Here is a 9,538-nt window from a genome sequence, read left to right on the forward strand (position 1 = left end):
GGAAGATCAAAGGGCTGCGGCTGGATCACAGAAAACACTACCAGCTGAAACAGAGGTAAGGGAGCCTTTTGAAATTGCCTACTTTTTTTGTTTGCTCTCACTGCAGACCATATGCTGCTCGTTTCCAACCTACCGGGTAATGTGATCCTATAATTTAACCTAAGTGTTCAGAGTTTAATCATTTATAAGGCCATAGGAAACAGGTTAAAGTCCTGTTGGACTTGAATGTTAAAATAAGGGGTTAGAGTCCCCAACATAAAACAAGGGGTTAAAGTCCCCAAAATATAATGAGGAGTAAGAAAGAATCCCAAGAGTAAATAAAAGGGGTCAGTGTTCCGAGAGTAAAGAAAAAAGGTCCTCTGAGCATGCAATGCAGGTTAAAGTCCTGCAGACCTAAAGTTTTAAGTATTGGCAAATGTATTGCTTGGTTTGATTGGTGTTTACTCTGTTTTGTCTTGGAGTTTTGTGTTGTTTTGTATGATATAACCTGTGTGCACAGTATGGGTTAAAATCCCACTGGCTGGATGTCTCAAGTGTTGGTGAAATCGTTTCGTGTACAATGTTCTATTGTATATGTGTGTAACAGTTTGTGTATTGTAAGTTGTGAAATTTAATAATGGGCAATAAACTGGGAAAGTTGGGCCAGGCAGTCCCCCTGATAAGGGAACTTGTGCCAGATATATGTTTGATAATTATGGGTTAGAATCTGAAAGTGAAGTAAGGAAATGGTGTAAGTGGACGAAGGGTGAGAGAAAATTGAATTTTCCAGAAGATGGTACTTTTGACAAAGATAGGCTGGAAAATCTGAGAAAGGAATTAGAAAGTAGGGAACAAAATTAAAGGGCAAGTAAAGAGGTAAAATGGAAAGTGTTTATGATGTGGAATGATGAATGTCAGAGAAGAAACAAAAAAATCTAAATTGTCCAGTTTGAAACATAACCTCGACAAGGCTCAAATAATGATCAGTGATGTTACAACTCAAATGCTGCTGCGAGCCGAAAAAGGCAATAAAGCACAGAAAGCTGGAAAAGCAGAATCAACAGTCAGGAAGGAAAATGAGGATGATGATTGGCCGCTGCTATAAGGCCCAGTCACACCTTGACGTTTTAGCCAGCGATGGCAACGTATTAAAATTTATGTAAAACGCGGGCTTACGTTGAACTTTTGATGTTTTTTTTTTTTAAAGATTCGGACGTATTCATAGCGACTTGGTCTTATGTATAACGCATTAGTAACGGACACAGAACGTTTCATTGTGTTATAGAGAACTTATACCAACGAATGCTGAACCTGTTGTCGGCCTACACAACAGATGCCCAACGATAGTCTAACTTAGGCATAGCGCGTTGCACGCATCGCTGACGATGTCGTGACGTAGCCTATTAAAAGGCTGATGCACAACGATTCGAATCATAACTGCCGTAGAAATGGAAGTGACAACATCGCGGTCACACCTTGGCGATATTGCCAGCGTATGCCGACCGAAGAAAAATGTGTCTAAAACGTTGGGGCACGTCAAATACGGTATGAGTAAGTTTGGTATACGTGGGTAGAACGCTAAAGTACGCTATCACACGTCGTAGTAAGTAGAGTAAGTCAAGAAATTTTAAACATGTTCAAAATTTTATGACGTACTCGGCGTATGACACACGTTCCGCATGCGATGGGGATAAGTTTTACACACGATATGTGGACGCTTACACACGTCCACAAAGGCTACTTATAAGCTACTCATAAGTCGAAACACGTCGCGGTAATGTCTTTTTTACGCGAAACTTATTTCTAACTTATGTTTGACGTGCTTTGAACCAATTCTTTTCGTAGTCCCAACACACATCGACGTATGTAGACGTATTCCAATGACGTCTTCCGGTCGACAAAAAAAAATAAATGAACGTGTTTCTAGCTTACAACTGCCATATAAAGACGTGTTCCCAGCGGTTTTGGGAATTGGTATATAAAAATGCTGCTCATAAAAGGGAAACCCAACAGTGTTTTCGAGTCCTTTTTGAGTCGATGTCCATGTCAGCAGTAACAGTATCAGTATCAGTATTAGTATTAGTAGTAGTTTGTTCATGTTGGCAGTAGTAGGTGAGTGTGAGGGGGAGGGTGTGGGTTATGATGGATCGTCCTTGCGTCCGCGTGTCCACGGGTAGGAGACATCTTTGCACCATTGTTCGAAGTTCTTCGCGGCTAATTTTTATGGGGCTTTTCAACAATGAGCTATAGCTTGTTTTTACGATTTCGGTCTATTCATCACGGGTTGGAGAAATGCACAATGAGCTAATAATGTGCATAGAGCGCTTTGATTACTTATAGATACGATATACCAACGAATAATTATCGTGAAGCCGGCGTTCACAAACTATGCCCAACGATAGCCTAACTTATCCATATCGTGCGGCAGTTTATCTTTGCTGGTGACGTAGGGTTTGCTATTCAAAGGCTGCCACTCAACGATTTAAATGGCTGCATCTCCACTATTGAAAGTCGACGCTTGCGCTCAACAATCGGATTTTTTTACACTCAACGACTTTTAAACGGTACCACTCAGCTATTTCATTGTTTACAATGAACGATTTAAATTTCTGTCACTCGCCTTTGTTTTTTGACGCTGGCGCTCGGAAATTTTAATCGTTTCTATTGAACGTGCTAAATCGCTCAAACCCCACTATTGAAAGTAGACGCTTGCGCTCAAGAATTGGATATTTTTTTACACTCAACGACTTTTAAACGGTACCACTCAGCTATTTTAATTGTTTACAATGAACGATTTAAATTGCTGTCACTCGCCTTTGTTTTTTGACGCTGGCGCTCTGAAATTTTAATCGTTTCTATTGAACGTGTTAAAACGCTCAAACTCTACTATTTTAAATAGACGCTGCCGATGGACAATTGGAATCATAGCCAAGCTAGACATCGAAGTGTGAACATCCTCGTCATGCCGAAGAAAAGTTTGAAGAATGCTGCAAATAAGTGTCCTGGCCGTGGCCGTGGATGCTGACGCAAGGATGATCCATTACACCGACGTCTTTCAGCATATGAGTAACTTAAAAGTAACGTCTGTCAATGTGTGGCAACGATCGCGTAACGTGCCAACAACACGTTAATCATAGGTTAGAAATATGTTTCGGGTACGCTAAACATTACCTCGGCGTGTCTCAACTTATGCTTAACTTACAGGTAGCATGTGTTGACGTCTGTCAACGATCGCAGACCGTGCATACAACTTGTGGCCAGCGTAGCGGAACGTGTGAGTCATACGCCGGCATACGTCGTGAAATTTCAAGCATGAAAAAAATTTGAGGACAACCAAAAAGTACAACGTTTAAAGTCAGCGTACAACGACGTTTGGCAGTGTTTTTCAGCGTGCTCTCAATGTTATCAAAACTTACCCATAACGTATTCAACGTGTGCCAGAGTTTTAGAAAAAAAATTCAAAAATCGGCATACGTTGGCTAAAACGTCAAGGTGTGACCGGGCCTTAAGAAAAATGTGTCTAAAACGTTGGGGCACGTCAAATACGGTACGAGTAAGTTTGGTATACGTTAGTAGAACGCTAAGGTACGCTATCATACGTCGTAGTAAGTAGAGTACGTCAAGAAATTTTAAACATGTTCAAAATTTTACGACATTCTTGGCGTATGACACACGTTCCGCATGCGATGGGGATAAGTTGTACACACGATATGCGGACGCTTACACACGTCCACAAAGGCTACTTATAAGCTACTCATAAGTCGAAACACGTCGCGGTAATATCTTTTTTACGCGAAACTTATTTCTAACTTATGTTTGACGTGCTTTGAACCAATTCTTTACGTAGTCCCAACACACATTGGCGTATGTAGACGTATTCCAATGACGTCTTCCGGTTGACAAAAAAAATAAATGAACGTGTTTCTAACTTACAACTGCCATATAAAGACGTGTTGCCAGCGATTTTGGGAATTGGTATATAAAAATGGTGTTCATAAAAGGGGAACCCAACAGTGTTTTCGATTCCTTTTTGAGTCGATGTCCATGTCAGCAGTAACAGTATCAATATCAGTATCAGTATTAGTATTAGTTGTAGTTTGTTCATGTTGGCAGTAGTAGGTGAGTGTGAGGGGGAGGGTGTGGGTTATGATGGATCCTCCTTGTGTCCGCGTGTCCACGGGTATGAGACATCTTTGCACCATTGTTCGAAGTTCTTCGCGGCTAATTTTTTATGGGGCTTTTTCAACAATGAGCTATGGCTTGTTTTTACGATTTAGGTCTATTCATAACGGGTTGCACAAATGCACAATGAACTAATAATGTGCAGAGAGCGCTTCGATAACTTATAGATACGGTATACCAACGAATAATTATCGTGTAGCCGGCGTTCACAAACTATGCCCAACGATAGCCTAACTTATCCATATCGTGCGGCAGTTTATCTTTGCCGGTGACGTAGGGTTTGCTATTCATAGGCTGCCACTCAACGATTTAAATGGCTGCATCTCCACTATTGAAAGTAGACGCTTGCGCTCAACAATTGGATTTTTTTTACACTCAACGACTTTTAAACGGTACCACTCAGCTATTTTCATTGTTTACAATGAACGATTTAAATTGCTATCACTCGCCTTTGTTTTTTGACGCTGGCGCTCGGAAATTTCAATCGTTTCTATTGAACGTGCTAAATCGCTCAAACTCCACAATTGAAAGTAGACGCTTGCGCTCAACAATTGGATTTTTTTTACACTCAACGACTTTTAAACGGTACCACTCAACTATTTTCATTGTTTACAATGAACGATTTAAATTGCTGTCACTCGCCCTTGTTTTTTGACGCTGGGGTTTGGAAATTTGAAGCGTTTCTTCTGAACGAGTTAAAACGCTCAAACTCGACTATTTTAAATAGACGCTGCCCATAGACAATTGGAATCATAGCCAAGCTAGACATCGAAGTGAGAACATCCTCGTCATGCCGAAGAAAAGTTTGAAGAATGCTGCAAATAAGTGTCCTGGCCGTGGACGCTGACGCAAGGACGATCCATTATACCGACGTCTTTCAGCTTATGAGTAACTTAAAAGTAACATCTGTCGACGTGTGGCAACGATCGCATAACGTGCCAACAACACGTTAATCATAGGTTAGAAATGTTTCAGGTACGCTAAACATTACCTCAGCGTGTCTCAACTTATGATTAACTTACAAGTAGCATGTGTTGACGTCTGTCAACGATCGCAGACCGTGCATACAACTTGTGGCCAGCGTAGCGGAACGTGTGAGTCATACGCCGGCATACGTCGTGAAATTTCAAGCATGCAAAAATTTGAGGACAACCGAAAAGTACAACGTTTAAAGCCAGCGTACAATGACGTATGGCATTGTTTTTCAGCGTGCTCTCAATGTTATCAAAACATACCCATAACGTATTCAACGTGTGTCAGCGTTTTAGAAAAAAATTTCAAAAATCGGCATACGTTGGCTAAAACGTCAAGGTGTGACTGGGCCTATACGTTCTGGCATGTGTGTGTGCACCACTGCCGCTGAATGCGTCGGGCACAGCCACATAAGACTCCTCATATGGCACTGCATCTCAGGTGTTAAAACAAATAACTGAGGAGGAACAAAGGAAAGTTCAAATCCCTGTGACAGGGAAAGGGCCAACTACAAGGTCTATGGCTCGCATTAAAAACAAAGCCCAAGTGCACTATATAATACAGAGAATGAAAACATGACCCAAATGCCATAATGATATTTCCCAGGACCAGATGGAAATTTGATACTGTACATGTATATAGACCTTGGTCAACATCTGAATTAAGGGCAATTGTGAATGATATGCCCTCTATGCGAGACGATCACCACAAATTCCGCAAAGAATTACAGGTCATTGTGCAGTGCCACAAACCTACTTATACTGACATGAATGTTTTACAAGGAATGATTGCACCCGAAGGGTTATTGCACCAGCTAAAATGAGGCAAACAGAAGGCATGCAAACAGAAAATTGGTGAAGATTTGGCAGACTATCTGGAGTGGCTGTGAACAATATTTAGAACACATTCAGGAATGAAAGATGACGAAGGTGAAATGCCTGTCTCATGCCCTGAGATGAGGGGCGAAATGTAAAATTACAGGCAGATGTGAAGAAGTTAATGTTGCTGCCATTTCCCATAATGCCTTTTTGGTTTCACAATATATTTCTGTGTCCCTTCCATACATACTCCTTCCTTGAATTACGTCGCTGCCTTTCAAGGAGCTGTTGATGTTAAGGAAAAAGATGTATGGGTAATTTTCTTCTTTTCAAACTTTTCTTCGGCATGACGAGGATGTTCACACTTCGATGTCTAGCTTGGCAATGATTCCAATTGTCCATCGGCAGCGTCTATTTAAAATAGTCGAGTTTGAGCGTTTTAACACGTTCAGAAGAAACGCTTCAAATTTCCAAACCCCAGCGTCAACAAAAAAAAAACAAAAAAAAAAAAAACAAAGGCGAGTGACAGCAATTTAAATCGTTCATTGTAAACAATAAAACTAGCTGAGTGGTACCGTTTAAAAGTCGTTGAGTGTAAAAAAAATCCAATTGTTGAGCGCAAGCGTCTACTTTCAATAGTGGAGATGCAGCCATTTAAATCGTTGAGTGGCAGCCTATGAACCTACCCGTGGACACGCGGACGCAAGGACGATCCATCATAACCCACACCCTCACCCTCACATCCACCTACTACTGCCAACATGAACAAACTACTACTAATACTAATACTAATACTAATACTGATACTAATACTGATACTGATACTGCTGACATGGACATCGACTCAAAAAGGAACTCGAAAACACTGTTGGGTTCCCCTTTTATGAGCAGCATTTTTATATACCAATTCCCAAAACTGCTGCGAACACGTCTTTATATGGCAGTTGTAAGCTAGAAACACATTCTTTTTTCTTTTTTTTTGTCGATCGGAAGACGTCATTGGAATACGTCTACATACGTCGATGTGTGTTGGGACTACGTAAAGAATTGGTTCAAAGCACGTCAAACATAAGTTAGAAATAAGTTTCGCGTAAAAAAGACATTGCCGCGACGTGTTTCGACTTATGAGTAGCTTATAAGTAGCCTTTGTGGACGTGTGTAAGCGTCCACATTTCGTGTGTAAAACTTATCCCCATCGCATGCGGAACGTGTGTCATACGCCGAGTACGTCGTAAAATTTTGAACATGTTCAAAATTTCTCGACGTACTCTACTTACTACGACTTATGATAGCGTATTTAGCGTTCTACTCGCGCATACCAAACTTACCCATACCGTATTCGACGTGCCCCAACGTTTTAGACACACTTTTTGTTACGTCGGCATACGCTGGCAAGATCGCCAAGGTGTGACCGCGATTTTGACCCTTCCATTTCTACGGCAGTTATGATTTGAATCGTTGTGCGTCAGCCTTTTAATAGGCTACGCCACGACATCGTCGGCGATGCATGCAACGCACTATGCCTAAGTTAGACTATCGTTGGGCATCGGTTGTGTAGGCCGACAACAGGTTCAGCATTCGTTGGTATAAGTTATCTATAACACAACGAAATGTTCTGTGTAGTTACCAATGCGTTATACATAAGACCAAGTCGCTATGAATACGTCCGAATCTTTAAAAAAAAACATCAAAAGTTCAACGTAAGCCAGCGTTCTACATAAATTTTAACACGTTGCCATCGCTGGCTAAAACATCAAGGTGTGACCGGGCCTTTACCCTGGCTTGCTCGTCTGGCATATGGTGCTAACCATACGAGCAAAGGGGGAATGTGCTCATTGATTTCAACACACTGGTACGCCCTGGGTTTACTTCTGCAGCCAAACAGTATTGCAAAACTTGTCAAACCTGTCAGGAATATGACCTAGGAAAAGGGCCACGCCCAAAGGGCCATTTTTACATATGCAAATTGATTTCGTTCAAATGCCAAGGTGTTGCGGATACGAATATATTCTTGTAGTCGCCGATATGTTCTCCAAATGTGTTGAAGCATATCCCTGAAGAAAAGCAGATGCAACCACTGTGGCTAAAGTGTTAATGAGAAACTTCATATGCAGATTTGGCATACCTTGTAAACTTTCAAGTGATCGGGGAACTCATTTCACATGATGAATAGGACAGGAATTGTGTAAAGCCCTGCAGGTGATACAACACTTCCATTATCCTTATGACCCACAATCGGCTGGAGATGAAGAAACACAAAATGGGATTCTAAAAAATATACTAGCAAAGATTTGCAGTCAAACAAGCCTAAAGTAGCCAGATGCTTTACCTACAGCTTTGATGGCAGTGAGATCAACCCCAAAAAGAAAAACTGGTTTCTCCCCACATGAGATCCTTATGGGACGCCCAATGAGATTACCATTCTCAGCCCTATTAACTGTTAAGGAAATGGACATTCATCAGATGGATGATACTATGCTTGCACTTTGTATTGCTCTTACAAATGCTGTCAAAGATTTTCATTCGAAGGTAAAAGAAGCATTGCCGGAGCCAGCTGCCACTGACTGCCACAACTTTGAACCTGGTGACTGTTTTTATAAAATCCCATAAAAGAAAGAATGCTCTCCAGCTAATGTGGAAGGGACCTCACCAAGTTTGGCTGACCACTCACACAGCAGTGAAATGCCAAGGCAAAGAGACATGGATCCACTCCTCCCAGTGAAAGAAAGCCTACGGCGGAAAGGGTCCCGGAAAAGAGCCTTGAACTAATGTCCTACACTTGCTTGGGTCTTGTTTTTTGCCACATGTGGTGCTAACCTCTTTGTCTTAACCAGTACGGGCCCGTAGGGGCGGGCCCGTAGGTGCGTAAATGATGACTGGATTGGGGCATTATTTTAATTAGATCGGACCAACCGTATCATAAATGGCCATACCTTGGGAAACACTCTTCTTCTTTCGGCTGCTCCCGTTAGGGGTCGCCACAGCGGATCATCCGTATGATCCGCATAGTGATTTGGCACATGTTTTACGCCGGATGCCCTTCCTGACGCAAACCTGGTCGCCTCTTACGACACAGGGATATGGTACACCTATTTTAACCAGGGTATACACCGGCCCAGTACACTGGTACTCACTTCGCCGACCTCCGAAGGATGACAGGCTGAGTCAACCCCCTGGTGTATTAATTCAGTGGCCCAACGGGGCTTGAATTCAGGACCTTTTGGATCCCAAGCCGCTACCCTAACCACGGCGCCAACACCAGGATTATAACTTGGGAAACACCTGGGAAACATATTCAGGTCTCCAGCGTCAATTGTGACGTCATAACAAATGAAGAAGAATTGTGACGCCCCTCTCTCTCGCCCCCTCGCTCCCCTCTCATCTCGCCCCTCCTCTCTCCCCCCCCCACTCTCAACCCCCTTTCTCGCCCCTCCTCTCTTGAATTGTGACGCCCCCTCTTTCCCCCTCTCTCCCTCCCTCTCTCGCCCCCTCTCTTTCCCCCTCTCACCCCTCGTCTCACCCCTCCTCTATTCCTCCTCTCTCTCCCCACTTCTTTCTCCCCCCTCTCTCACCCCTAGTCTCGCCCC

General features: G+C 42.6%; 1 long non-coding RNA gene across 1 annotated transcript in view; it reads right to left on the minus strand.

Moving 5' to 3' along the window:
* Window positions 1–9,086, minus strand: part of LOC147035224 (uncharacterized) — a 34,259-nt gene extending 25,173 nt beyond the window's left edge. The window contains exon 1 of the long non-coding RNA XR_015061812.1: window positions 8,077–9,086. This is a non-coding gene — a long non-coding RNA (uncharacterized LOC147035224). The remainder of the gene's footprint in view (window positions 1–8,076) is intronic.
* Window positions 9,087–9,538: the final 452 nt, after the last annotated feature.

This window comes from Eptatretus burgeri, chromosome 1 (genome assembly GCF_056783735.1).
Source record: "Eptatretus burgeri isolate ZD-2024b chromosome 1, Ebu_testis_v1, whole genome shotgun sequence".
In the NCBI taxonomy this organism is placed as follows: Eukaryota; Metazoa; Chordata; class Myxini; order Myxiniformes; family Myxinidae; genus Eptatretus; species Eptatretus burgeri.